The sequence below is a fragment of the Geospiza fortis genome, unplaced genomic scaffold (assembly GCF_000277835.1).
Source record: "Geospiza fortis unplaced genomic scaffold, GeoFor_1.0 scaffold190, whole genome shotgun sequence".
In the NCBI taxonomy this organism is placed as follows: Eukaryota; Metazoa; Chordata; class Aves; order Passeriformes; family Thraupidae; genus Geospiza; species Geospiza fortis.
In genome coordinates this window covers 115,208-121,519 of record NW_005054328.1, presented here as the reverse complement: position 1 = coordinate 121,519, position 6,312 = coordinate 115,208, and positions in this window count along the sequence as shown.

Sequence of the window (6,312 nt, the reverse complement as noted above, 5' to 3'; positions counted from 1 at the left end):
GACCTCTTATAGGATAGTGTTCCTCTCCCTCATAAGGGGGAATGGCAGCAAATGGTCAGGGATGTGGTAGACCTATTTTCAAAGCTTGACAGCTGGGGATAGAAGAGTTTTCCTCTCTCTCTTGCTTTAGCCCTTTCAGTCATGTTCTTTAGCTAGAACAGGGTGAGACTTTGTTGCAGGTGATGTAAGAGGTTGCTGGTGTTGTACGGGACTCCCTAATGTTTTAATATGCTTACATGTCATCTGAACATTGAGAAACCACCCTTTATAAAGGCTTTAACATTTAACAGCTTTTATAAATGTAGTTGCAAGATGCTGAACTTAGGGGGGATACCAACAGCAGGACAGGAAGCTGTGTGCCCCTGCTGTGCACTGCTGCTGGAAATGAGCCTCTAATCCAAATGGCTGTGACCTGGATATCAAAGAAAGAAAATTAGAGGTTTGTTGCCAAGAAACTGGGTGTCCTTGGCATCTAGCAAAGCAGAAACAGTTTTAATTATCTAATTAAAGTGGGGCATCCTGTTATTTTATATCATTTAGAAAGCCAGTTGTGGATGTTGTCCTGTTGCTTTCTTAGTACTCTGTAGAAAGGGTCCCTGACATGCTGTGATGGGTCTACATATTAAAGCAAAGATGTTAATAAAAGCACCAGGGTGGTGGCCACTGACTTTGTGCACATATTTTTAGTTCTGTGTAGGTTTTGCTTCATAATTTTTGCAAATTACAATTAATCAAGACTTGCTCTGTAGGACACCAGCATTTTGAAACTTATTTTTTTTCAGTGCTCTACTTTGTCCTACATTTTAGTTCTTTGTCTCTGGGGTGGTTTTCATTGACTTTGAAATCTAACTTGGCAAAGTTTAATGGCACTCAGTGTTGTGCTTGTTTCTCTTTGGTCTGCTTTTCCTTTGATATGCTCTGATAAATATTTGCTATGGGACAGATTTCAATCTCAGTTACGTCAGTATAAATGAAAAGCAAAAAGCCCAGTCACTGAAGTCTCTGATTATGCTAAAGGAAGTGAAATCAGACATGGGCTCTCCTGCCCAAAGTCAGTAGCTCTGTATTGAAACAGCCTTTGCTAATGAGGGAGAGAAGAGAGAGGACACAGAGCCTACTGCCTGGAAGTCACTGCCTGGAACAGGACTCTGGTCTCTAGCAGTTTCAGGGTAAAGATGGTGCCCAGGGAAATGGTTAAATATGCATACTGAGAAATAAATAAGTGTCAAATGATTCACATGAAAGAGTCTTAAGAGCACACATGGTGAGCAAAGAGTCATTTTGTTTTAGATGTGTAAACCACATAGGACGGGAATCTCATTTTCCTTTCCACCGCACTCCTTACACTTGGTTTATTGGGGGCATGCAGATACCCTGCAACCTCTGTATAATTGAGTTTTGCCAGACCTGGTCACATGTGCTATAACTTCAATTCTTTTTTGAATTTACATTTTTTAAATTTTTGCCTTTTGGCCTTTAAAGTTCTCCTTGCTTGGAATGAGGCTGTTTTCATGTGGTTCCTCCCTAAGTTCTTTTCCACTGAGGACAGGATGGGTTACGATGCGGTCTGCGTGGGCTTTAGCCCTCCAGCCCTGCACTTTTGACCCTTTCCTGCTAGAGCTTTACTACAACTTAAGCTATGTAAATGCATGGTAGCATGCAGCTTATTAAATACTCAGCCTCTTGCAGACTTAATGGCTCTGCCGGGTGCTGCCTGCTTAGTGGCATAGCAGGCTGTGTGCTTAGCAACCCGGCTGCCTTCCCCGCTGCCTCACCACTGAACACTGCAAATATTTCCAGCTTTTGCTGGACAAAACCTTGCCTAGGTTCTGGCCTAACTACCACCTACCAGCCACAGCCTGTGTGTTTTAACAGCATCATGAGGGCTGACTGACAGGAGACAAAACCCTGGGGTGTTAGAGGTGCTCAACAGCCTTCTGCAAGTAGTAATGGCTGTAAAACAAATATACATGCCAGTAAATGTAGACCTGATTTTTTTAGCACTTGCTTTTCCTTAGAAATGTCAAAATTTAAAAAAACTCAGTTTCAAGTACAATTCATAAACCTGTTCTTTTTGGCTGGAAAAGTGCACAATTTGCTAGAATATGGGTGCTCTTGTCCTCTGTAGGTGGAACTAACTTCCTGCATTGAAGAGAGATACAGCCAGTAAATCTCTTCGTTCCTACATTACAGAAGGTAATCTGTGGTGTCATTGGTTGGTTAATTTCTTCACTTGTTTTGTTGGTTTTATTTCTTAAAAGCTGAAGAAGGCTATTGTGACTTTACTTATCTTTTATTTCACCTCAGCTAACCAATCTGAGATCCGCAGACACAAGTATAGCTCAGCTAAGCCTCCAGTAAGATCATCACTCAGAAATTACTATACTGGGGCAAATGAGTAGCAGGTTTTCAAGTATTTTAACCCAGGAGAAATCACGACTATTTTCTAGTCTTAATGCCTAAATAAACAGGCCATAGGTCCTTCTCTCTGTTATTTCTGCATTAAGCAAATAACTTCTGTTAAGGTGTGGTCTATTCTGGCCAGGGTCAGACTGAAAATGAGGATGCTCTCTGAGAGAAAACATCTGAAAAAGGAGGGGGGAAAGATGGTATCATGCCAGATGCCATTGTACCTTCTGGGCTGCCACCAGGCTGTGCTTCAAGCTTCTATGGGGCAAGTACATCTGCTAGAAAACAGACCTGAATTTTCAAATCCAAAGATACTTGGTATTTTCCCGGAGACAAACCTCCAGAAGTCCTGCATGTAATGGTAAGATTTATATAACAATTCAAAGAAGTATACAGAAGCTGTGAACTGATCTGCACAGCAATTCAGTGGAGTTTATTATATTTGAACTGTTTTATCTCTGGCGAGCATGCAGGGAGATTAAGCAACTACTCTGGAGCTACCAATGCATCTGAGGTAGGTTCAAGATTAGAATATTGATTTCTGGCTTCCTGAGTCCCAGGCTCAGTTCACTACATTATGTTGTCTTTACAGATAACATTTAGACAAATAGATCTTGACATATCAGAAGCTCAGTAGCTTCTCAGTAAATTGAGCAGGGCTTTAGCTGTTCAGTTCCTGTGATTTGTGCATGCCTCACACTTGTTCCCAGTAATGTCAGTAGCTATTGTATATTTACAGTACAGCCCACTTGTATCCTGAGGCATTCTAGACTTCTTTTGTCAGAGTAGAAATAAGCCTAATTATGATACATTTTCCTCATGTCAGATTGAGATTTATGCAAAAAAAAAAAAAAATCAAAGAAGTGTTGCTTCAGTCCTCTTTACAAAAATCCCCATATTTGTAGAGATCTTCAGTCCTGACCAGGAGTAGCTTGTCACTCTTTCTAATTTCTTGCGTAAGAAATCAGAAAAATGGGAAAAGTTCTACATACCCAAAGTTCAAATCCAAGTACTTTTGAAATCACCACATACCACAGGTACTCAGTTCCTGATATACAAATGCCAAAGAAAAGGCAACTATGTACTTGAAAGCTGAAATACATCCTACAGAGAGAATAACAAAGGTATATTGGTATTAGAATTTTTTTTCTCTGGGTATCCACAGAGATGTAAGAATATTGTCATTGCTACAGACCAGGAAAACTTCCAAACTACACCTGAGCTTGCTGAGGTGTAGGCCAGAACTTTTTTTTCCATTTCCAAACTCCAGGTATCCCATCTGCAGCTAACAAAGGACCCTGCTTACTCTCACAAAGCCTACTTGAAGTCTGACAGTCCTACAAAAGTTGTTCTGGTGTTTCAAACACATCAAGTTGTCTAATAGTCTTCTCCACCCTTCTTTGTTACTTGATGCAGCAGCACAATGTCATTTGTCAGAGCACCAAAACTGGAGACATGCTGAATATGTGAATACCAAGGAAGTGGTTTCCTTAGCAATAACAGGCATGTGAAAGTCAAAACTTCCTTTCCTCCTCGTGTGACCTTTTTCAAAGTAATTCAGCCTAGGGACAATAGGAGTGAATTCCAAACACCCGCAGTGTTCCTGCATGGCTCGGCAAGGATCCGCTAAATGGCAAATTTATCTTACCTATTTATGAAGGTAAAATCATATTTCTCTTTAGAAGTTCTTCTCTAGGAATTCTGTGTGGTTTTGTACAGGAAAGTGCTTCTTGAAAGCAGAATTACCTAATGCCACAGAAACAAACATATAGAATATAAGTAATCTTCTTGCCATTGTGGACCAAAATTTTGTTACGCATAAAATCCAAAGTCCTTTTGATTGTCAAGAAGTAAGAGCATGAAACTTCCTACCACCTTATTTTAATAGCTGGACTTCCCTGGTGACATCTTGCCCATTTTATTTAAGGTGAAAATCAACACTCCTATGGAAAAAAAGAGAAAGGGAGATGATTTATGAAGGCAAATAAGAGGAAGATGACATTCATTTCACCCATCCTGCACACAAGAGCAGTATCAGTCCTCTGTTGCTATTCTTATCGTATTTAGTACAGCCTTTTCTCATCCCTGAGGAGACAGCAGTGATAGCCAGAGTGCTTGCACAAAGCTGCCTATCCAAGAATCCTAAGGTATTTTCTAAAAGTAGCTACTAAATTTAAACCTGAGCTGTCTACTGAGTTAGGGAACTATTCTTTCATTTTTTTGAGCTGGAGAGGTGACACGGCAGGTAGCTGTCAGAAGGTCTGAGAAAATTCCTGTTGGAGCTGGAAATGGTCACTCAGCATACTTTCTGTATTATAATGTGTGACAGACTGTCTTGGATTTCAGAAAGTCAGGGAAAGTTCTGGTATTAGAGTTCTCCCCAGATTCAGTATTGCTGGATCACCCATACACATCCTGTTACCTTGCTGCCCACTAATGGGGTCTGTATTCAAGTCCCTGGTGATTCATAGACAAGGATTTAGGCCTCAAGGACCACTGATTCTCACCTCACTTTTAGTCACACATGCTGTGGTTTTCTTGGGTTTTCTCCACCACTTTCAGCCTTTGGTTTTAAACTCTAGAGCATAAGTTTTCAGAAATGAACAATGCAATGTGAGTAGCTGAGTTTGGAGCTGGTCCCATCAGGCAGGAGAAGAAATTTGACAGGAGACAGTTCCTCTGCAGCTTTCTGTGAATCTGAGAAAGAGATGTGCTGTGGATTTGGAGCCTTAATGTCTGGAGGAAAACAGGCAAGCCATCTGCTTCCACAGGTGCTGGCGCGTCGGTGCTTTGTGCCGGCTCCTCCAAGGCAAAAAGTATTGTCTGGCCAAGCATTCATGTCCAACAGAGTGTGTAAGTACCTGCGGTGAGTTGCTCTATGAAATCCCAATCCACTCTTGGCAAAATGTCACACCAAGCATGTCCATGTTTCATGCCAGGAGCTATTCAACTGCTCTTCAATATTCCTGTGGTTTCTGAAGGTGGACTGTCATGAGGATGCTTGAGGAAGGATGCAAATGGACTGTTCTCTGTACATGGCAGCAGCCTCTGTCCCTGATTCAGTGCCCAAGGGGGTGACATTCAAACCAATTTTTTATAACACCCTCATAGCCAAAGTCAGACATGATCAGAAACAGGGGCAGCTGAAGCAAAACAAACACAACTGTGATGAACAACTGCAATGAGCCTTTCTGGATATAGGACACCTGTTCCACACAGGGAACAAAGAGCAGGAAAGCCAGGCCTGTGCTTCCCATGGGGAGCAAGCAAGCAGCAGCTGGGTCATGGCTCCATTGGCACCACGGAGGTGGTGCAACAGGGAGGTGGGCTTTCTGCCATCAGGAGGCTTAGCAAGTGATGCCATAAGCCCAAAGTACCACATTACTCAGGTTGTGTGAAGTCGGTACAGACTTGGAATAGCAGTGGTGGTGAAACCAAAGACAGCTGTCTGCTCCCAGACATAAGTGCCTTGACATAAGAAAGGAGTACTCAAAAAAAGGCTCCTGCATTTTTTTCTGGTATGGCAGAATAGGATCAGAAAAAGGTGTAAGAGAAGCCCAGAAAATGCTCTCTAGCAGAGGAAAGGTGGCACAGAGTGGCCCACGTCTCCCTCCAATAGTAACAACATAGGCAGGGTGAAAGTCGAGCTAGGCAGTACCCTGGTGCCACAGTAACACCCAGTAAGCTATTGTACTACCAAACTGCTGATTTTGTAACATGTTACTGCCAAAATGAGAAATTTTGAACTTACTCAACTGTCTCCATGTTGGTGCTCTGCGTGCCATGCTTTCCAAACTGCTGTCACCTTAGCCAGGGGTTAAGGACTGTGGCTGTCTCTGTGAAACTGGAAAGGCACGGTGAGATTCTGGGATGAAGGTGGGCACGGTGAGGCTGTGGTGGGCA